The sequence below is a fragment of the Tympanuchus pallidicinctus genome, unplaced genomic scaffold, assembly GCF_026119805.1.
Source record: "Tympanuchus pallidicinctus isolate F22 unplaced genomic scaffold, pur_lepc_1.0 scaffold1, whole genome shotgun sequence".
Taxonomy (NCBI): Eukaryota; Metazoa; Chordata; class Aves; order Galliformes; family Phasianidae; genus Tympanuchus; species Tympanuchus pallidicinctus.
In genome coordinates this window covers 47,790,944-47,815,597 of record NW_026294618.1, presented here as the reverse complement: position 1 = coordinate 47,815,597, position 24,654 = coordinate 47,790,944, and the positions used below count along the sequence as shown (strand labels likewise).

The 24,654-nt window shown below is 37.7% G+C and overlaps 1 protein-coding gene across 2 annotated transcripts in view; it reads left to right on the top strand.

The window, feature by feature from the left end:
- Positions 1–24,654, top strand: part of MAN1A1 (mannosidase alpha class 1A member 1) — a 136,422-nt gene that overhangs the window by 8,038 nt on the left and 103,730 nt on the right. The window lies entirely within an intron of this gene.

Genomic DNA, 24,654 nt, shown 5'->3' with positions numbered 1-24,654 from the left:
TGTTATGTTCGTACAACTGTTAGAATTTCACAGCCCTTGTGGGAACACTGAGATATGTATTCTCTTAAGCAAAGGTAACTGCAAATGTAAAATCTACTTTCATTTGTCTTCCCACACTCTTGGAAACTATATGACCTTGACTTTGAAACTGCTTAGAAATAAAGCGAGTAAATGGAAATCTGACTTGTAAGATACTTGGACCTTTTTTTTAATGAAGGTATCTAATAAGGTAGAAAAAAACATGGAGATGGGGAGAGAAAATAGGCAATATGAGCAAAGGACCGAAACAATGCTGTGCCAGAAAGAGCTGGTGGCTGTGCTGCATCCAGCTGTTACAAGACCTCCTGTGTGCTCTTCAAAAATTCTTTCAGAAGAATCAACATTTTTTCTGTGATGCTGGGCAGAAAGCAGGAATTGAAATTTCAAAGTAAAAGCATGCGGCATTGCAGCTTTCGTGTGAAGGTATATATTGGTGGCACTTGCGTTACAGGCAGTGCTGTGTATTCTGTGAGAATAAAACAGAAAAGAAAGAGTATCTGATACTTTCTTCCAGAATTTTACATCACCTGACTTATGTAGAGGTGAACTTATTGCTTGGCAACATAAAACATTTTTTTTAAAATTCAAAGTATGTGCTTTTGAAACCCAGCAATAAAATTGCATTCGATCAGTGTGGATTGCTTCTTTAATTAGTATTCAGACCACTGCAGGGCTTTTTTTTTTTTTTTTTAGTATCTACATGTTTTTCTTTTACTCGCTTCACTGCATAATAAACATCTATGTGCCTTTTGAAATTTCTTTTGTTCAGGGACTGCTTTCTTCCAAGGAAATAGAAAATAGCTTGTGTAAAAGAATATCAACCTTAAAAAAACATTTTGCTTTCAAAATGTTGCGCTCAGGGAGATAGTAATTTTACTATTCCCTGATATGCACATGCAGATGCAGACTCAGTCTTTAACTCCGCTGTCAGTTTTCACACTGCCTTTGAGCACTGACATCTGTTGGTGCACTGAATGGTGATACTGATAAAGCTGTGCCCACTTCCCTGTCTGTAGGGAAATGTGCTGCTTGTTACTGTGGTTATAGTTCTCCACCCATCTGTGATTCTGAGAACTGCACTTCAAATTTTGTGTTGGATCTGGACAGTAATACTAAATGCTTTAAACTGAAGATTGAAGAATAGATGTTAATAACATTGTTGTGGATTGATTCCCCCCACCCATCCTGCAACAGAAAACGTGATTACCATTTAGAGAGTAGGAGATTTATATCAGTTACACATTTGAAAAGTCATAATGCTTCAAGGCTGTGTATTGCTTTTTGCGTTCTGGTGAGACTGTCTGAAGAGCCACCATGGGGGAAAAAAAAGCCTGCTACATAATGACAAGCTGTAAGTTGTCTGATACTTTTATGTCTCACTCTATAAAGCTCTAGGGTAAGCATGGTACTGAACCTGAACTGACTCTAGAAATGTGTGTGATATTGTCAAGGGCTAAAGTGATATCACAGATCAGGAAGGGTGTTTCAAAAAATGACTTCTCTAAAGAAAAGCCCTTAAGCCTATCCATGCAGTATTTTTTAAAAATTGATGTATTTAGACAGAGAAGGACTGATTTATTTGTATCTCTTTCCATTTGTATGTACAGCTAAATACTTCATGCAATTGGTAAATGACAAATTCTCTTGTTTGTAACTGAGGATGTGGTTTGTTGACAGCAAGATCTGATTTAATTAAGCACATCTAATAGATGCAGATTTATTTTTCTTTTTCTTTACAAATTGTGGAAAAAAAAAAAAAAGAAAGAAAGAAATAAAATTACATATGTATTGCAAGCAGAATCCAGATCAATAACCAGTTTTTCTTAAGTCAGTATGAATCTAAACCTTGTAGACAGTAGAGGGTTTGTGAGAAAGCTTTCAGACTTCATGGAGTCTGTGGTCTTATGCAGCCTGATGATGTCAAGGCATTATGGAGGCACCACTGGTCTGAATTTATACATGCTGTGATTTTTGTTCTTTCTCCCAACCTTCTTCTTACTCTATAATTTTGTCACTGAGGGATTCAGACTTTCTGCTGGACTTCTGGTGGCCTCTGGTCACTATCTTGAAGAGCTGACTTCAAAAATGAATTGGGTTGCTCAGATTTGAAGTCAGGTTCAGAAAACCTCTGAGGATGGAGGTTTTGGTCACTCTGGGCAAACATATTCCTATGTCTGTGGACTCTTATTATTATCAAGTCAGATTTTCATTTTCTTCTTAAGTGCTTCATCCTTATCTTCATCTTCACTTATTTACCTAACGTCTCTCCCTGATAAACTCTATTAGGAATATGGCAAAGAACAGAGACCAAAAAAAAAAAAAAAAAAAAAAAAAGAAAAAAAAAAAAAAGCAAAACCAAAAGCAAACATTATTGCTGAAGCCTTTTCATGTCCTTTGTTGCTAGTTTTTCCAGGCTGTTAAGCAGCAAGTCCATTTTGTTTGGTCCTTTTGCTGATGTTTCTGTAGAGGTACTTTCTGTCCCATAGCCATTTCCAGCTGAGCTTTGTTAAACTTCTGCACTGCTGTTGGCCAGCCCCTGGCTGATCTTCCTCCTGGGCTTCCCTGGGAGTTCGGGCTCACCTTGCATGCTCCACATCCAGCCTAGATGAACTCTTTGGCCTTAGTGACCTCCAGCCAAGAGCCATTCCTGTGCTTGGAGATCATCGAGGTCTCCTGGGCACTCCTGCTCTACAGGGATCTCTCCCATGAGATCAGGTCCCTGGACAAATTGAGCTCGTTCCACGGAAGCCTGCCCATGGCCTTTTTAGTTTGCCTTTTCCAGCTTTTTCATGATCTTAAACTCTTCTTTCTAGTATCTAAGTAGGCATGGTTTAGACATTTATCCTACATGTATAAATTGTTTTGAAGTAAGCTATAATTGTAAGAGGTGGGGCAGCAAGGGAAATGATGTGGCCTTTTCTAACTCCTTTGCATTTATGCTTCTTTTCCCGTTTCATTAGGCAAACATAGTAGGTACTGAGTGTTAGCTGAGTTGGTATCTTGAAATTTTTAAAACTGAGAAAATATTTGCTGGCCAAACAAATGTGGTTAATATGGGGAATTCCATCTTCAATTTTGAAACACAAGCTAGTAATGAAAAACAAAACTGTTAGTTGTAACTTTTGCCTCTGGTGGGTAGGAGTGGGTAACTTAGTATTCTGACATACTGTGAGAAATCTGTTAAAGAACTGTATGGCATTCTGAAGCTTATTTCCTCTGTGTGCCTCTGATGAAAGTGTAAGATGTTTATACATTGCAGATACGAAACTTGAGATGTGAAAGCTAATTTAGCGCAGGTTCAAAGTTGGCAAATTTGAAGCCTATATTGTGACTGAGATTGATACCACTGAATTAAATTTAAAGCAGAGTTCTGACTGATTTCTTTGTAAACACTTAAATTAGCAAATATAAGTAACTTAAAAACTTGGGTTTTAATTAATTTTTCATCTAATTTATGTGACTTACTGTATGGTTTTCAGAAGACCTCGTAAATATTTTTACAATAGGATTAGATTATTGCAGTACGCTACCAGTTCATGGGAGTCCAACTTTTTAGTGTTAGATTTTTTGTTGTTTTTGATATCATAAAGAAATCTGGCTCTCCGGAAGCTTGGTTTTGAAAATTAAGTCCTTCTTTATGTTTTCTTGTCCTCCCTGTCTGTATTCACTTGTCATTCCTGAAAGCATAAGTTTCCAGCATCATCGTGGTAAACAAGCATCCCTTCAATTTGTTATGACTGTGATGATTCAGTGATGTGGGAAGTAAAGCTTTTTCCAGTGATAGCGGTGAAAATGTAACTTTCCTTTTGCTTCAGCTCAGTGATCCCTTGTTATGGGATCACTCTTATATGGGTTATGTAAGGTGTTCACTCGTAACTCCTGTAACTTTTGCTTGTCACTTGGACCAAAAGTGGAAAAAGTAGCTGTAAAACCAGTATAACTACTTAGGATGGAAACTAACAAAGTTTGAGGAGAGCACCTCTGAGTTTTGGAAAACAGTTGAGCCTTTTTAACTTTGATTGGATTTCTTTTTTCTCTTGGTGGTTTCATTTCATCAAGAAAATTATTTTGAACCTATTTAACAATCCAAAGCTTGACCAGTGGTCGTGTCTTTACTTCTGCATTTTTTTAAATCCATTCTTTGAAGCAAAAGTTCGGCGTGTGATTTTCTTACAGAAAACAGGTCCTGTAGTGTAAGCTAACCAAGTGGTGGTACTCCTTGGATCTCTTGCATGTGAAAAGAAATTTTAGGTGGGCAGTCTTCTGATCTGGCCATTGGAGGGGAAAAAGCAAAACATGTTATGTTATCTATAGTCTTGACTATGAGATGTTGGAAGGATGCTAATATTGCTCAGTTGTTTTAAACACACAGTAGTGTAGTGTATGATGTTATATGTGTTCATTTCAGAGTGACTTTATAATAGCTTCCTGGTGTGCTAATTACCTATGACTACATTCTGTGAAGAGGACATGGTGTGGATGTTTTATTCTCTTTTGTTTGTACACAGTATTTTTGTGATGCCTATTTTATTCTCTGTTTACAGTGGGGAACCTTTTCTACTTTAGATTCATGCCATTTGAAAAATGCAATTTTTGTTTGTTTTCTGAGGGAGGAACAATGCCAGCAGCTAATGCCAAAGACAGATCTCAAAAAAAAAAAAAAAGGCTTTCGAAGTCTTGTGTCTGTTTGAACACATCAGAGCAAATAAATGAGGATGGGATCTGATACCTTAAAGTCAAATATATCCAATAAATATATCTAATGTGTGTTTTACAAGCCACACCTCATCTCCACACACACACACATGGGGGGGGGAGGGGAGGGGAGGAGGGGGAGGAAGTCTCCAGAACTTCGTGGCTGGTTTTACTGCACCTTCACCAGCAATTATTCCCTTCTATTTAGAACTCAGTGTTGCTATTAGTCCTGTGCTGTGTGGGGAGCTTCAGCTGTAAAATGAGCTGTGAATGTGCCTTATCAGAAAATAGTTTATTCTTAATTTCTCTTTGATATTCTTGCTGTACTTCAATATCCAGTTTCAAATATGCTGTTTACAGAAAACATCCTGGGAGGCATTAGAAGTACTATAATCAAAAGATCTGGAACTTTGTTATCTTTTCTACCACTCCTTCTAAGTCCTCTCAAAGAAAAAAAAAATAAAAATAAAAAATCCCACCCTTCAGTGACCAACATCCAAATTTCAACTTCCTTGAAATAGACATGAACTTATCTAAACTAAGTTTTACAAAATTGAAGGAGGGAGACTTGGTGGGCTATGTGGTGGGGGAAAGCAACAGCAGAAGTACGTGGTCACGTGCTGTATGTATATTTTTTTATTTGCTTTATAACTTGGATAGAAGCCAGACTAACTAAACTGTAGTGCACTTTGCATGATGTGTAAAAATGGTTCCCTATTTGAACAAATTGATTGCAATAGTTTCCTCTCTGAAAGACTGCTGATGGTCGCATGCAATCATCAGCAGATCCTTCCGACTGGGGCAGGGAATTACTTTCTCCTAGTGTCTTTAATTTAAGGATACCTGTGGCTGATAGCTGGCCTTTCACTTGTTTACTTATGGCATTCCAATGTCTCTTTCCCTACTGAGAATGGAAAAAGATGAAAATTTGGACATTACATCAATGGATGAGTGCTTCTTTTCTTTATGACCGTATCTGTCAGCTTCAAAGAAGGCGAATGATACTCTCTGGGGGCTGCCATTTTCTTCTAGAAGGAAAAAAGCAGTAAGCAGCTTCAGTTAAAATCAATGAGAAAACCACCAGACTGCAAACATTAAACAGGTTTTTCAGTGTATGTGTTTTGGATGACTGTAATTTTTGAACTTGAGTTTAGTTAGTGCAGAAAACTTCTAACACAGATGTGATTCTGATGTGCTGTCCCTCACAAACCATTCTTTTTCCATCCTGCTTGACAGCCCCTTGCATTTAATTTGCAGTCAGATTACAGCACTTGCTTACACCAGCAGGCATTATTGATTTTTGGAAGTGTATTTTTGATGTTGACTTTGAAACTTCCTTAAAAATGTAAAATACTTGCTCAGTATTGTACTTTGAGAGTTTCTTGCTGTGATTTCTAGTTATTGCCTATTATACGTAGCAGCAGTGTCATATTATAGGGTAGTCATGCAGTCAGATAGAGGAATTGAATGTACTGTTGTGTTTCTGGCTTTCAGTCATCAGCCACAGGCACTAATGTGAGATGAGCCTACTTGCTTTAGTCAAATCTTCTGTGCTAGGGCATGTTAAAAGACTGGACTAAAAACTGATTTCTCTTCAAAGAAATGACAACCTTAAAAAGAATATAGGCTATTATTAATGGGTACAAGTGGAATACAAGGAAATGAGTCTGTTCTGCTCAGTGAGATAGGACAGTGATGGAGCTGGTGTATTTGTTTTTGTGACTGATAGGTGAGACGGCAAGATTTCTCTGTAAATATCCACATCAGCAATTTATTATCTTCCTTATCTGCTGTAGGTAAATTTTTAACTTCCAGTTATCCACGTCAGCTGAAATTTGTAAATAGGCTTAACCTGCTGTGGATGGTTATAACCACCTACAAGTCGGTTTTGCTACTAGCTGTTAAGAGCTGATACTTTTTTTGCTGTGGCAGCAAAATCACTGGTGGCTCGCTGTGTTGGACACATTGTTGAGGTTTTGGTTTTGGAGCTCTGTAGATGTTGAACAAAATGTATCATCTCCTCAGTGAGAGTCTAAACTTTACTTAAGGCATCCCAGAGAACTGATTTTTTTGATTTTAAGTGCTGCTTCAGAACAGTAACTTTCTACTTAAATGACAAGCTAGTTCTGTCAAGCCTGAATCTTCTGGCCGCACAACATCCTGTGTTTTGACTACTATTTTAGAAGGTTCCACTTCCTTAGTACAGAGAACCACCCTAATTGTTCAGATAAGTCAAATTTTGACACACATTTCTTTGCACTAGTACTCAGCTCATATTTCAGATACATACCGGTTTGCTATTTCATAAAATGCTGATCAGATAAGCGTATTAAAAAGATAGAAGCAAGTCAGTGAACTCTTAAATTGTCTCCTTTGGTCTGTCTATAGAAGACAGTAGAATGTTTGGGTTCTAAATAAGTACCATACCTTTTTTTACAGCAAAATAATAATAATAATAATAATAAATAATAATAATTAAATATATATATATATATATATATGTATGTATGTATATTCTCCAAAATGGCATACATATACATATGCCAAGGAGATAGTGCAGTGCTCAAATTTAAGATCAGTGAGGTATTTTAAGATATTCTGAAATAGCTCACAGGAATATGCCCCAAATTCAGGATAAATTGTTAAAGTGAACTTAGGTGTGCTCAAACATAGATCTCCAGGTTGTGTCTATATGACTCCACAGTTTAATTGAAAAAGAAGTCCAGAAATCTAAATTGCAAGGATGTAGAGGCTAATGGGGCTTAATTTCTGTTCTTAACAAAAAATAACTTGGAAACTAGGATGTATTGTGTTGTACTGTAAATAAGTGATGTTGGAACCTTCCAAAATGTCCTGTTTCAAAAACTAATAATAATAATAGTTACTATTACTGATTTAAGTCATGGTGTGCAGGTGTGCTATGTATGGGCAGCCAGTCTCCTGTGCATGTACAAAATATAAGTCAAGGTGTTACAAAAGTGAGCAGATGATAGGTTTGTGAGTGTGTTAGGATTTCTTGTGTGTTGTGTTTTCGCATGGCCATTGAGGGATGGAAGTCTAAGTTTATGAAACTGGAAACCAATGTACCTTTCCTGTGTTAGTCTTTGATGCAACACCAGGGAGTGTTTCAAATAAATGAAATGCTTTAAATTCTTATAGCAGAGTGAAACATTCCACACTTTCATCTGAAAATGTATTATTAAAACAACTACATCTTCTGTTTTTATTTTCGAAGAGAGAAATTATGAAAGAGTAAGTTCTGGAAATGAAACATTGCAGTTTTGAGAACACTGTTAGAAGCTGTCTAAATAGCATGTATGTTCAACTTCCGTCTGCTCAAAAAGAACGATTTTTCTGGAGAAATGTAACATTAGAAGGACTGAAACCTCTGTTGTTCTAAGCCATCATCTCTGAGGCATGCTAGTTTGATATGCTCAGTGTTATATTTGAATCTTTAAAACTTAAAAGCTTTGGCTTTCTGTAATTTGATTCTGAGATCAATAAGTGCGTGGGGATAGTGAGATCACAGGTAGCCAACCAGCATGTCAGTAGGAGTAAAGGCATTCTGGTCATGCATGCAGTGTAGGACTGGATTCTATGATAACACGTAGCTATTTGATGTAAGTTCTTTAGCAATGGATCTTACAAAGCATTTTGAAGAGCATGACTGCTTTCCCTGAATTTTAGAATTCAGGAACTAAAGTAGATTTAAAGCATTCTTGCTCCTTCTAATACACAAATAGCATTTAATTAGAAATAAGCTAATTTACACATCTCAGATAGTCTAATCTCCAGTACTGAAATCATTGGCAAAATTCCTAATAAATGTTTGTATATAAATGTTTCAAAATTATTGGACTAAGTAGATATAGAATTTTCCAGGAAAGTAACGTAACTGGTAGAAAAATATAATAATAAAATATAAATTTTTTAGTGCATTTTATTTGAGCCTGTTCTGATAAATACTCCTACCTGTCCAATAAAGGACACATCAAATGAAACTGCTAGGTGACAGAACAGAAACTTGTTAACATGCTGTGTTGTTGAGCTAATGAGCCCTTTCTCTGGGACATTGTCAACGTCAAGAATTTACAGTTCAGAGAACAGTTGGATAATTCCATGAAAGAAGACTCTCCTGGGGATTGTTAATCACACAGACATCCCATCTGGCCCAGAATGTCCCAAACTCTCAATTTCTAAGGACTGATGGTACTGATAAGAAGTGTTTTGGTTTGCTTGTCCTGTTCTTAAACTTTTGCTAGGGACAGGAAGCTGTAATAGATAAGCCATTTAGAGCCATCTAATGTTTTGGGGAGTGAGGGGGGTGGGGATAGGGGTCTTTGTTGCCTGGCTTCTACTCAGAGAAATCTATGTCTCACAAGAAAATTCACTGTAGATAGACTCTGGAACTATTTCCTAGTGGCACAAAGAGCGTTCTTAACTGTCCTAATTAAATTACATTAGTGTTCCTCAATAGTGAGTTAAAAGTGTAGGGAAAGGCCTATTTTGTCCTGCATATTTTTTGTACGTTGGGAGGCTCCCTTACTAACACATGGGAGGTCAGCCAGGTCTGGTACAGATCTCGCTGTACAAGTTGGATCGAGGTACAGTGAGACCAAAAACAGGTTTCATTTTCCCTTCAAAGGGCATAAGAGTGTTTGGAGGGGCTGCTTATCCCCTAGCAGCTCCAAACACATGGATTGTTTCTCCTGGCATTTTCTTCTCTCATTTTTCCCTTTCTGAGTTCTTTCCATTAGCCATTCTCACTGCTTCCCATGTAAACAGATCAGCCCTGTTTCCTTTTCCACGCTGATCTCATTTCTGTTGACTTTATACTTCGTTTGATGATACAGTTGTCCTGGTAAACTCTGTTAAGCTGCTGCTCCCTGTTATCTATAGAGCTTGTCCTTTTTTGTGCTGTTATCTCGTTAGTGGTGCCACAGGACAAGGCAAGCCATCTGTGTATGTACTGCTACTCCTCCTCTGTTATCTGCAGCATCTTGCACTTGTTCCTGTTATCTTGTCAGAGGAACCATGAGTCTGGGTGGCACTCTGCTCACCACCCTAACATACAGGAAGTTTTTTTAGTTTATAACTTTGTGTTATTCTGGAATAATATAGTTTATCTGTACCTCAATGTTTACAATATAGCAATATTTATAATGAGTCTTTATATCAGAGTAATCTCAGCTATTTGCTTTGGAGGTGAGGGGACCCAGTATCTGGAAAGAGAGAGACTTGCGAGAATCAAGCCCAGAGTTAGACAGAGAACACTTGAGGAGGGAGGGGAAGAGATCTAGGGAAGAAATATGAGACAGAAAAAAATATTTACTTGTTTTCCAAAAATGCTTTGTCCAAAATAGAATCTCCAGAATTTACAAAAGTTGCTCACAGGCAGCCAGTAAACCAGAAATGAAAATTGACAGGGCCTGTCAAGCAGAGTGCTAGGGAAGCTCAGCTCTGTGCCTGCTCTGTTCCTCACCCATCAGCCTGCCTAGAAGGGACTTGTCAAATCCAGTGAAAGAAGCAAGTGAAATTGATGCATTTGGGATGTTTTATTGTTGGTGGTTGTTTTGTTTTACAGAGGGGTAAGGGGCAGCTGGTTTTTAAACACAGACAATTGGATTTTTGACAGAGAACTTCTGAACCAGCTGTAGTCTACCAGACTCTACTCAGTGACTCAGGTCAAGTTCCATTTTTGGAAATTACCATGATAGTTTAGTTATTTTGTTTTTGCTTTTGCAAAATTAGTAAATACTTTGATTTCCTTTGAGTAACTTGAAATAAAATGTGGAGTCAAGAGAAGTGATCTGAGAGACTTCATACCTTCCAGGGGAGTGGGGAGAAGGGAGGGGAAAAAAAAAAAAAAAAAAAAAGGGAATTAAGGGAATTAAAGGAAAGGAGAAGACAAACTATGCTCTTGTTTCTTTCTTTTGAGGGTTTGTTAATGGTTGGCTTCCTGTTCCCCCTGTTTCCTGCTTAGGAGAGGCAGAACTCTCACATAGTTACTTGAATGGCTGAATTATGGAGGAGTAGCCTCTCCCTTCTGTGTCTATGGTACTTTATGTATCTGTGTAATGTACCATATTTACTAAGAAACTGGTAAGTTTAGATGGCAATGCAAAGCCAAGACTTTTGCCTGTTATGGAGTAAGTCTCATTTTGTTGGGTTTTGGTGGGTATGCCCCCATTAAAACTACAGCGTGTAGAAGTTGTTACACTATTAGCTGTGTTACAGATAGCCATCCTACGGCAATTACGTTACAGGTACAAGTTACAAGTAGGGCAGATGGGAATTATGCTCCATTTGCACTATGAATACTGTAATGCATTTGGAGTAATTTTTGTTAAGAACCTAGCAACTGTAATATGAAAACTGGGTCCTCTCATTTTCCTCTCTCTTTTCGCAGTGATTCTGGAGTGTTTGTTTTTTCAGTAACAAACTTAATGATTGTGTGTTTCAGCATCTCTTCCCTTGTACAAAAATAGTCAGGAGACGCCTTTGCTGTCTGAATGCTTTTATTTTGTTCTTATTCTCTTTTTGTCCTTTTACAAGTAAGCAGAGCTAATTTTTCAGACTTTCCATTGAGGAAAATATCTCTGTGCCTCTTAATTGAATTCTGTTTCCTCTATATTCTTTGCTACCAGGTGGTGATTAGAACATAATACTGGCATTTGTCTTGGTTGGTGTTAATTGCATATCAGTTTTATATTTTCCCATTCATTTCTTTATACAACTGCACCAGATTTCTTCTGCCTGTCATGAAAGCACGAACAGACATTCTCCATAAGCCTGTGACAACCCTTATCAAATCCATGCACATCTAAAGAAATATTAACAGTACTGTAATTTTCTATCTCTGTTAGAAAGGCTTCTGGCAGGGGTACAATTGGATATGTAAGGAAAACATTGTGTGAAGCATTAATATGCTATTGGTAGCACCTAAAGAGGTGCTATCTAGAGGTTAAATTACTTCTAGTACCTAAATGCAGACCTGTATGCATTTTTTGAAGTCATTTTTAAACTAACTCTCTATAAAAGGCATCATTGCCTATATATACCTTTCTGTGTAAATGTGTTATTTCCAAGATATGTAACTCCAGCTTAAATGGTGTTTTATGGGAAATATTTGTAGGTCGCTCTGAAAATAATGTCTTCTATTTATTTCCATGAAAGTTACAACAGATACAAGAGCATATTGATACTATTTGATAGAGCAAATTCTCAGCTACGGAACATTGTTTTTCAGCATATTCACTACCATTAGCTATTGCCAGTGAAGAACAAGAACCTGCAGGTCATACTCATAAAAATCTGTACCAGTGGAGGTAACTCAATGTTGCCACTGCTGAAATGTACCACCCTGACTGTGCTCACACCCATTGTTTAGTCTCCATAAATATTCAGAAAGCATTGATGAATGAGTGCTATTTTTTCCAGGTGGAGGAAATCAGTGACACACTTTTGTTTCATACACACCTCCGTTCTGTCAGACTGGCCCTTTACTGCCATCTGTCACACAACAATAAAATGTAGTAGAATACTGTGGGAAATGTTCAGCTTTTACTGCCATGCCACCACCCATCAGCCTCTGATATTATGAGCAACATAATAAAATAGGAGGCATTACTTTCAGAGCAGGATTTATAGATGCCAGTTGGTATGTTTATTACTTTTTTTGCAGATGACTGTGTGTGAACTGAAGTGTTAAGTTAACTTAGAAGTGTAGTGAGGATTGTGTAACATGTACTGCGGTAGAGGAATTAAGCAAAAAGCTTAAGGTCTGAGCATTGCATATTTTGAGAACTTCAGCACTGGTTGTGTCAGGATCTACAGGCCAGATAATTACACAGATGTTGCAAGAAGAAGATAATTGTTACACAAAGAGTGATGGTGTTTGTTTGCAATATCAATTTGAAATGTTAAAGTAAAACCCCTAAAAATGAAAAACTAACTGATACTCATTTTTTGTTACGGTGGCTCTTTCACTGTTGGTACAGAGAGCAATTACTAATTTACAGAAATGAATTTTCACCTAAGAAAAGTTATTACCATGCAGCCCATGTTTCCTAGAAATACTAGAGAGCTGCAAATGGAAATAAATCTTAAAATAATTTACTATTGGTTTCAAATGCATCTTTGGGTGAGTTGTTTGATCAATCCTAAATAAAAAAAAAAAAAAAAAAAAAAAAAAGTAGATACAAACATGAAATGGGCAGAAATCATAATTTCATACATGACACTGTATCTTCATCATTTTTTGCAGAAGTCTGATTGTTGCAATTATTCTTGAATCTTTCTATACTAAGCCCGTAAGTAGATAGCAGTAAGTAGCTCTTGCTGTCAGAAAAGAGTTGACAGTGTTTTGCATAGCTGAAGCAGTTTGTGCAATATAGAAAAAAATCTTGACATATTTCTGATGGCTTGGAAAAATCTTTAACAACTCATAATTCTCCTCTGGTTAAAAAAAAAAAAAAAGCCAAAATCTTGGACTGGAATGAGAGTTGCATACTTGTTGACAGAAAGAACCACTGAAAGGCTTGGCTTGGAGGGGACCTCAAAGCCCACCCAGCTCCAAAGCCCCACCATGGGCAGGGTTGCCACCTATCAGATCTGGCTGCCCTGGGCTCCATCCAACCTGGCCTTGGAAACCTCCAGGGATGGGGCATCCAGAGCTTCTCTGGAAGCAGTGTGTTCCAGTGCCTCACTGTCCCCTAAGTGAAAAATTTTCCCCCTTTATAACTAGGCTGCTCCCCAGCCCGGCTGCCCACACTGCCATTGTGGACTTTGCATTTCTCCCTGCTGTGCATCATGAAATTCCTGTTAGCCTGTTTCTCCAGCCTGTCTTGGTCTCAGAATGGCAGTCCTGACATTCCCAGGTGGAGTATCCATCTGCCTCCTTCCACCTGGTGTCACCTGCAAGCTTGGTAAGAGTGTCACACCCACCGGCTCATCAAGATGCTTAGAAAATGATTTTAGAAGTGTGATGTATTAATATTGTCTGTTTGACCTCTATATAACTGCTTTTCAGCTGTTGAGAAACAGCTGAATCCTTTTGCTCTAATTTCAAGCTATTGGGTCACATATACTTCTCTGAGCATTATGGCAATGATGCAGATTTAGCCTCTGATCCATGCTGCAATTGGGTCCTGGATTAATCTGTGTAAATACTCTTTAGCAAGTTGGCACTCTGACTTCTAAAAGTGCAGTTTCACCATAGTCATGATAATGAACTTGAGGAGAAGGATGTTGCAATTTCTTTAATAAGGTGCTGGAGAGGGGAACAAAAGGGAAGGATCAATTTGGTGAAGGGGGAGAGGAAAAACTACAGCTGAGAGTTGCACATGGGTGAAAATTTTATATGGATTACTCTGGTCTGACATCTCTTGTCATGAGCTGCTGATTTGAGGAATGGGATAACTGTGTTTACTGGCATAAATGGTGTTTTGGATAGGTCAATGACCCACACTTCAAGAATGCTAAGGAATGTGTGAAAGAAAAAAAAAATGCAGTTATGGAAATGAATGCACTTAGAAAATACATCTGAAATTTAGTTTCCAGTGCCAGACTAGATTCCTATTGCAGCTACAGTTTTTTACTGGTAAGGATACACCCTCCTGTTTTCTGAAGTGTACTCTGGTAGGGATGCAGGACTGTGGAATGAATGTAGACTTATTCTACTGAGGGGGAGAAAATACTACTGGATTCTTGTTAAGATTTATGTTTGTTTCTTTTTTGAATAGCCTCCTAGAAATTCAAACTGGAGGCAGGAAGGAGGAGAAATAAAGTGAGGTACTGAGTGCTTCGGACCATGTTCTTCCAGGCAGCTAAAGGAGCCCTGCTCAGTTTTTCTGATCCTGGTCTGATGAATGGTTAGCATTAATTGCAAAAAGAGGTGAAAATCTTACAGCCTTGAGACAAGCGAAAGTTGTATGAAAGTATAGGGAAGAAGTCCAGCCTCAGCTAGTTGAGATAGGAGTATCAGCATGATGTGTATCACCTGTGCAGGTTCATCTCTGGTGTGACATGCTAAGAAAGATCACAGGCAATCCTGCCAGTGAGCTTGTGCAGGAGCTTCAGCAATCTTAGTGCCCGCTGATACGCAATAATATACAACTGTATAAAGTTGTTTGTATTAAAGAGGCAGGAAAATAATAAGCAGGTTCTTTGAAAACATTTTACTCACTTTTTATGATTTTAGTCGTACTGAAGTGGTGACTTGAGTCACCTTGGTATTCATCACTTCACATGGATGTGTTGTGCACTGAGCTTAATTTTTTAGTTTGTTTGCTTTATTCCTGTTGAGATTGAGAATTTCAGTAGCAGCATGGCTGATTAGTGCCAGGTACCTACGCACACGTAGGAGACACGTAGCAGTCTCAACTATGAATAATTCATAATTTAATTAGAAGCAAACCTTACCAAATAGCAGTTTAAAGAACAGCAGGAAGAATAGAGGAGAACAAAAGCGTGATTGTATCATGCAGTTGAGGGAGCCTCCTTCTTTACCCTGTTCAGCTCAGGATTTCTTGGAAACTATAAGAAGTCATAAGTAGCCTAGGAAAGAAAGATGACACTAAGTGGGATGAGTTACTGTATAACAGCGCTCTTCATAGGAGAAGTATTTCCATAGATTTCTTCCTCTTTTTTTTTCCCCCATTTCTCTTTTATGACATTAGTCAAATTATGCAGAATATGTATCAGCCTCTGAAGCTTATGCATAAGATCAAAGAGACATAAGGTTTTGTACAATTTTGCAATGCCTCTCTAAGTGAAAATCAGCTTTCTTTCTCGCTATTGTCAGTAACGAACAATGTCTTAAGTTCTTGCACGTTACTTTATGGATGTTTCACTAACACAAAAGTTATATGTGATTATATTTAAAAATGAGCCATCAGTGAAAAAAGCAGCACCAACATTGGAGCGATTACTATTTTGTCCATCATGAAGTTAAAATAAATTAATCCAAACTGCTGAAATCATAAATTTTATGAAGAAACAGCATCCAGAATTTACTCTAGTAAAATGGAAATAGTTTTTCAGTCCATCTGTCTAAGAGTCCATCTGACTTTGCCATTAGGTTTTGAAGATGACGTACCTTTTGGAGAAGTATAGTGGTCTTGTGTGACAAGTTCTAAGCTTCAATGTTTTTCTGAAATCTTGGTAACAGTTGCTGAATTGTAAGATAGGGACTGTATGGAATCAATTTCCGTATTACTTAGAATGCTCTTTTGTTGATTTTCTTCCTGTGTATCCACACAGATGTTATTGGAATCTATAGCTATCTGAAAATAGAGCATCTTCAACATTAATGTCAGCTGTGTTCAATTTCATAGTGCTATACTTCAATACTACATCTGCATTTCTTTCTTTCCTACTGATTTAGTTACTGAGAATGTGCCATTGATTTCCCCACTAATAATTGTGAGTTGGCTGTCAAGAGAAATTTGACATCTGCCTTGACGCTTTCATCAAATATCTGCTTTCAGAAAAAAAAAAAAAACTCTTAAAATGCCTAGAGCATGCACTGAAATCCTGGCTTATTTGGATCTTTCTCCCTCCCCCCCCCCCCCCCCCCCCCCCCGCCACAGACACACACACACAAAATATATCATTTTAATCCCTTGGTTTTAAAAGGAAATGAAGACTTCTTTCAAATATTTTTTTGCTTGGTCAGGCAAAAGAAAGCTGAAGTTGAGTGAATTAAACCAAAATTGAGCTAGAAGCAATCTGCTTGTCCATCTTTGGTTGGTTTAAGGTAGAATAAATACTACTATAATGGACATGCATAACTACATGACAAGTTTTTTGATCCATGTTTATCTCCATGGAGTTGATTGTTTAATCTGGCTGCGATTAGACAGATCTTAGGCTTCTGAGAATGCAAGCACAGTGTTCTTCACGAGGAGGATTGTGCATCGTTCGTGCCTTATTTGGTTTCATTCAGACACGCAAAAGTTCTCAACTAGGATACCTTGGTGCTGGAACCAGTAGTTTGCTTTTTTTTATTGGTGTTGGGGTTGTTTAGAGGAGAAGCAGACCATTGATATAGTCTTCATCTGAGTGATACCAGTGTTTGGAGTGTGGAGGTGAGCTCTGGCTTCTTTGCAAGTTCCTCTGCTTCACCGCCCTGTGACAGCAATAGCTTAAGCATTGTAACCCAGCTCTGACTTGCTGCAAGGCTGTACATATAGGTGTATCTTCACTTATTCAGGAAGTTCATAATTGTAGATGTGCTTCACTGTTTGGTAAAGAAAGATATGTCTGATAAATGAGTAAAAAATTTACCACTGAGTAGCCTGGCAAATTGTACAATAATTTTCAAACGAACTCTTTATTTTTATATTTTATGCAGACATATCACAGCATCAGGGCTTGTGTTCTTATTGTTTTTTATACAAAACAGTCTTATTTTTGTGTGTACCTGCGCATTAAACAAAATAGAGAGCAATGAAATAAGTGTAGAAAGTAACCTTATCTTCAAGTTTCCTATTCTCTTTAGTTAACTTTTGATTAGAATTCATGTTACAGAATTAATGGAATAATTTATCCTTTTAAAATGTGTATAAGAATGAAGCGCTGTGCAGCTTGGTCTCTTGGTTAACAAATGATGCCCACAGCAGCATAAGATGAATATTAGTGGGATAGTTTAATACGCTGCTAAAGAGGCTTACAAGCTACTGTGAAGAGTAGAAAATACAAGAATAGAAGCTTATCTGTAACTTAATATAACACATGTGGGAATAATACTTAGCATTTCTGTCAGGCTTTCCATATGAGAATTTTGAAGTGCTTTGCAGTACAAGTGATGAATTAATCCTCAGAATAGTTCTTAATGTTTTTATTTTCCCTCTTAGTTTCTTTTCAATATACAGAACTTGGATTTTTAATTTTTGTTTGTGTGTGTGTGTGTGTGGGCAATAAATTATTTTGTGGGATTCTGAAATGCAGGAGTTTGCTCATATATACTTTTAAGACAGAATCATATAAAACATTTCATGATGCAATGTGCATTTTTAATATTAACAGAGAATCCTGTAAATTGGTTTGGCTAGCCTTGATGTATTGACATCGTTACATCTCCAGGTATTTCCACTCAAAGAATGCTATGTGTCCTATGCTGTGGACGGTGGTTTCAGAAGTACTTCTGAGACTGAGTGGTTAAACACTTCTGAGTTCTCAGTCCTTCATTCCTGTGTGAAGGCAAATGAAGACATTTAGGCAAGCACCTAAACGTTCCCCAAATCTCTAACCATTTACCACTGGAAATCAGTAACTGGGGGTTCTTGTCAACCATTCCATTAATTAATACAGCAGCGTCCTTAGGGGTTTACTTGGCTGGGGACAAATTCTATCACTAAGTTCTCAGAGGAACTCAGTCGGAATATGCTTCTGTCAATCTACCTGCTAAGGAGGAATGGTCTGGTCCCTCTTGGGCAAAGACAAATGCACAGTGAAAGTGTGTAGCTTGCATTTAACATTGAGGAAGTGGCACTAGAGAATGAGGTTATAAACACCAGAAATCTGTCAAGCTCCTGATTTGCAATAATCTTCCTGCTGACAGGTAAGAAGTGGCTATATACATATGTGAAATTTCATAGTGACCGGATTCATATTATACATCTTGAAGTAGAAAAACAAAATTCTGTTGCCACTAGAACAAGGGAGTATGTTATCATTTGTCTTGTTTTGTCAGATTCAGGGAAAGATATAAACAGTACCCAATCAAATGAACTTTCTTTGGATATTTGAGATTTTTTTGCTACTTTGTTTTTGGAAGAAGAGAGAGTAACTATAAAATGAAGAGTTTAGAATAAAAATCTTTTGGTTATAAGTGCTAATTTTTAACCTCAAATCAAATTCTAAAGATGATTCTACTTACAGAAAACAGGATCTGAATATAAACTGATTTGTTGATTTCAGTATCTAGTTTTCTCTTGATCTTCAATCAGGAAGCTGAGATTTTGCTTAAGACAACAACAGAAAAAACCACCCAGACATGTATCACCCTTGGACATATCTACTTATCTACTCTGATTAGATTAACTACAAGTAATTAGCAACGAAGTCATGACAGTAGAGCACCCTACATCTTTACCTAGAAATCTGATCTAGAACAAGTCTGAGCAGGCAAAAAGCTGTTTACAGAGATGAGTTACTTTAAAATCTGTATGTGTATGTTTGCTTTAGTTTTCTGAGGAAATTCAAGGCAGCTATTATTAACTGATATACTTCCAGATGGAAGAGACATTGGTACATATTACAGTTACCTGCAGAACTGCCATAAAAGATTGAAATGAAGAATTTGAAGTACTATCAAAGTAATAATAGCGAATGACAAAAGTTAAAATGGGTGTGCTCTGTAACAAGAGAAACTTCCAAACGATTTCACGTGCAGTTCCTAATCCTAGAAATAGCATTATGTATTGAGATATACAAAACAACCCTTTTGCTTCTCATTTTCAATGTGTAGGTTATTCAAGGCAAGGTCAATAAACTTAGCAAAATAGCCCTATATTTCTTTAGAGATCTAATAGTATGCTGATTGCAGTTACAAAGATGGTGAAGCATAGATGTAGTATTTCCACTAACTTCCAAGAAGACAGGCAGTGTTGCCAAAGATTACTCACTATGATTAACAGTGAATTCCATAAAAGCGTATGAAAAGAGCTCATGTACGCAGCATGATTTTATGAGAACTGATTGTGAGTCAGCTTAAGGAGTTCATACAATTTTTCACAGAGAAATCCTCATTGGTGACCTTGTAATACCTTCAAAGGTACTGTTATGCTTACTCATAACAATTTCTGGAATGCTTGTGAAGTTTTTCAGCTGTATTGCAATTTGGCTACTATTTGAGGACTGGTGAGAACAATTGAAAATTGTCTTTTTCTGAACCTTGTTTAGGTGCAGTAGCTTAACAGTAATGGACATGGAAAGAAAGGTAAGGCTTCCCAAAACTTGAGGCTTTTCCACTGGTTAACGTAATGTTGTCTTCGTACACTGGGGATGCCACTTGAGATTTGTTGAATTGGATTCAGCAAATGAGCATCACACGGCTGCCTAGGGAGGAGGAGCAGGAAGAACAAAAATGAGAAAGGATGGAAGTAAAAGTGATTTATTAGGGGAAGGAAAGAAGATGGGCTTGGGATGAGAGATGCAAAAGTCACTTGTCATTATCCACAAGTAGACCTGAATGGTCTTAGGTGCTGTGGAGTCTTGCTTCAGCTGGTCTAAGACAGCTATCTTACCTGCATCCCCGTCCAGTCCCCGAGTCTACTTGTGACAGGCAGGGGAGAAGAGGCAGGACTGGAAAAAGGAGAAAGCATTGTTGCTGTGCATTCACAACTCTGCAGTAGATAAAAACACTGCTGTGCTATCAGCATTATTTTAGGCACAAATTCAAAACAGCACCATGTTATGAGGAATGTTAATGCCAGACCTTATACGGACATCACCCATATGAGTTGACTTGTACAGGGAGAAAGTTTAAGTGGAATGTGTCTAGCCATTGCTTACTAATTCTAGGGACTTCCATCATTTCCCTTACTGAGGCTGTGAAAGAAGTAAGAAGCATTAGTTACAGCAACAGGAAGGAGAAAAGCTTCAGGGAAACTAAACTTAATGAACATACATCTCTGCTTAGGAATAATTTAGAAGGTGAGGGGGGGAAAAAAAAAGAAAACAGCATGCAAAATGTTTAGTGTAGACTGAAGATTTTTTTAGTCTAACAATAAGGATTTAATAGAGTAGAGGAGTCTAATATATTGTTTTTTGTTTGGTTGGTTTTTTGTTTTAAAGGCTTTTCCTGTTAGAGTTTCTCAAGGGTCTTATTCTATTGAATGTCCAGTACCATTTTAGTTTTCTGTTTCCTTCTCTTGGGAAGTCTTGGCATGGTTTAAATGACTCTGTTGAGGGTTAGCATGATGCTATTTCATGTTGTGAGAATGCCTTTTCTTTAATATTGCAGTTCTGAAAGGTGCTTAAATTATTTTCCTGGCATCTTCTCTGACATCTCCATAGCTTGCATCTTAACTGCTGAAAATAGATCTTACTACATTCTTACTTTCATTCCACATAGTACTGCAGTACTTTGCATCTAAATACCATTACTGTGCTGATTCAGCATCATTCATTTTCTAGCAGTGTTTCATGCCTGAGCTCTTGGGTACTCCTGTTTGAGTAGAAATCTATTTTGCACATTTCAAGTGCCTTATATATGTCCTTCTGAGACATTATGTTACATGTTTTGGAAGATGGCAGTAGCTAAAATAAAAACAAATGGTAATTTGTAGTCAATAATCCTTTTGCCAGCATTCCAACTGCTGTTATAAAGGTCTTTGTTTCTGCTTTGGGAGAACAAACCTGTTTGGTTTTTGTTAGTTTGTGTTGTTTTGTTGTGGGTTTTTATTGTTGGTTGTTTTGTTGTGGGTTTTTGTTTTTGTTTTTTAGTTATTTATGTTCTTTTGGTCGAGAAGAATTGTAAAATTATCTCTCTTTAGCTCTAAAGGAAGTGTTTTGGGGAAAAAAAATGCACAGATCCTTTCATGAATAGTGTCACACTCTCACTTTTTTTCTTCCAAATCATTGCTGATACCAATTGTAATAGTGTAATAGCACACTTAAGTATTCTCCAACAGAAATGAGATATGGTATTTCAATATTTTCTAACTTTTGAAATAAAAATTCTTGCATCATTTTGTTCTGAAGATGTAAAAGCAGCCAGCTTACTAAAGAGGGGGATGCTACATAGCCAAGCACAAAGCTATAGCTTCTTGTGAATGGCCTAAGGCATGGCTCAGAAAGAGATCTTGCAAATGTAGACTTAGGGTTTCTCAGTGAGCTGTCAGGCTCATCTAGATTTTTAGGTTCAATGAATATGTCTTAGCAAAGATAGAAGAACTGAGGAAAATACATCCATGCAAATGTAATTCTGCCTACTGACATCCTGGAAGATTAATAAGGAATTTATTTGAAAGCACTCAAGTGAAATAATTTCATTAGTTAAACTGTAGGGAAGTTTGAGGGTATCTGGGATCATCTGGCCAAGATCTGTGATGTTCTTCATCATTAGGAACTTCTTGTTACATAGATGCTCTCAGTAAAGGTGAGATTTACTTAAAATTTCAAGTACTCAACAACACTTATTCAAGGAGTCAGAAAAAGGGCCTTTGTGGTAGGAAAATAAAAAACAAAACAAAACAAAAACCATCTAGAGATACCTTTTTGGCGATGTATCATGCAAACAGAAAGGTGAAGACTGCAAGGATAGTTGAGTTTCTCCAAAGGATTGTTAAAATTTATTTCTAAGCTTGCAGTGCTACAAGTTCGACCTAAGCAAATGCTTAATTATCTTCAACTTGGATCTATGTGAATTGCTATGCAGTATTTTAGAATTTTTTCATACTTACGTAGAAAATAAAACTATTAGCAGATAGGAGATTCTTGTTTATAGGAACCTTGATTCCTACAGGGTCAAAGTGTATAAAGCCCTTCTGATGTGCCAAATTCTAGAAATTGAGACTGACTGCGAAGTCTGAAGCACAAACTCTGACACTGTGGTTCCAGCAGTGTTAAGGACTGTTGGTGGTGGTTGCTGGTATGTTTTCAGGACTTGTGTTTTTTCTGTATGCTCTTTGCACAGTAACACCGAGTCCCAGTAACTTTTTGCTACATAGGCAGATGCTTGTCTGGTTGCTAGAGGTTACATTTGTGTCCAGTATACTGAGTAGGTACCTTCTGCAAAATGGGGTGACTTTCAGAAATAAGAGTCTTTCTTTAAAATCTAATAATAACTATTGTTATTAGATAGGGTTATGAAGGTAGGGTCTGCTGTGTAGGTTAGCTTCTAATCTCACTATCTATAGTTAGGCTGGATGATCTTAGTAGTCTCTTCTAACAATTTATGATTTTATGGTTGACCAACAGAAAATGCCTTCTGCAAAGAACGCACATTTGCATTTACAGTGCAATATGATCAAAATGTAAATCAGTTGGAAAAGCTAAAGGCAATAGAGGGAACATCTTGTAGTGTCGTGCACTTTGTGAGTGTTTTGGATGGAATAGGTTTGGAACTGTTCCTGTCTTTCCTGCTTGGTTACTCTGATACTCTTGGCGATGGGATGGGACAACAGTTATTCTAAAAACAAAAATTTGCAGAAGTTTCTGATCCCTGAGCTGATTTGGTGTGGTGATGGGTAACCACCACCTCTTCTGCAAGAGAAGGAACAGGGATGTGCTAGGATTAAAATAAGGGAGAAGATCACTGGCTTGTGCAATCTTAATTTTGTTACAGTCAGAATCTTCAGTCACTTTCAGATCATTTAATTACAAATGTGATATAAATAAATATACAGTTCCTTGTGGTGTTCCTAGATTAAACAACGTAAAAGAACTCCAATGTGATTTTATGAGAAACTAAACTTTCACAAAGCATAGAAAATGTCAGGTTCAGGGTAGATTAGGGATCTTTGAGAATTTGTTTTCTAATATATAAAGCTGAGCATGCAGGACTTGCACATGACTGCAGAGCTGAATAAATATTTCTTGTATAAAATGTAAAATTACTGGAAAAATTAATTGGTAAATTAGAAAATAGCCATATGCCTCCCTTTTACCAGGAGCTGGGATTGCAACACAGACATAAAGCCTGTGATGGGGCTGCCTGTTTCTAGGTCTGTGCTGGGACAAAATGCCTTTTTCAGAGGGAAGCTGAGTGAGGGACACGGCTCCTGCCAGCTGGTGCATCCCTGCTGCCTGCAGACATTCTCACACAGGCTCTTACTGCCTTTCAGCTGAGATCTGACACCAGGCATGCTTTCTGGTTGAAAATGCTCTATAGTAAATGTTTGTCCAATTTTTGCATTTGTGAACTTGACCCTGTAGATGCTCTATGGTAAATTAGCATTCCTGAATTCTTCTGTGGGATAAGATGCAGTTTTATGCTTCTATAAATAGCAAAGATTCCCCCCCCCCACAGGCATAGCAATACTCCAGAAAATCTGTTGTCATTTATTATAGTCTGGCCTAATGTGGGTTTTTAATTGACACGATTTCTCTATGTAATTTGAGCAACGGAAAGAGGAAGAAAAAAAACTGAGGATTACTATTATCAGTGTGTCCTAAGGCTGTTGCTTTTAAATGTAGGATTATAACTGCTATTTAACAGAATTATCCTTGGCATGCATAGCCTTGGGAAGAGGTCTGAAAGCAAGGGCAGAGCTGTGCTGTCAGCTGACAGCCTGAAGCAGTATCTTTGAAAAGGTCTGAAACCATCACTTCTTGTCTGGAAGACGACCTCTGGCTTTCCTAGCTCAGTTCTGCTTTGTGGAAGTGGGGAGGAGATACAATGTAGTGGCATAGACTCTCCTGCTCTTACATAAATTCAGGTTGCTGATGTGATCCTTGAAGAAGACTCTTCCTGAGCAGAAGTTGAAGGTGATGCTGGCCGAGAGAGATGCTGGATCTGCTGAAGCAGCAGGACATCTCTTGGCTGCATACACCAGCCATCCTCTAGCTTTAGGCTAGGTCTTGGTTGATCATGGTAACAGAGAGTGATTAGTGCACTGAAGTGGATCTGCTGTCAATTTCTGACATGAATATCTTCTGTTCTTATTGCAGAGCTTTGTGCTCAGTTCCCTGAGGGCATTTTCCAAAGCAGTATTTATTTGTGGTGCAACTCTGTACAGCAAACATATCTTTATAGCCATGCTTAGTTGTAGAAGTTGTTGGTTGTTTGTGCAAAATGGCATATCAGAGTAGCTATGGAGGCATTCAGTAGCACTTATAGTCATAGCAGATTATGTCATTATTATCTCAAGATCTCTCAGAGATGTCTTGCCTGCCCCGTTCTAGCTTCATTCTACTCACTAGCTGCATTAAGTTTGCATCAGCTAGTTTTATGCGAGAAAGTCTCTGCCA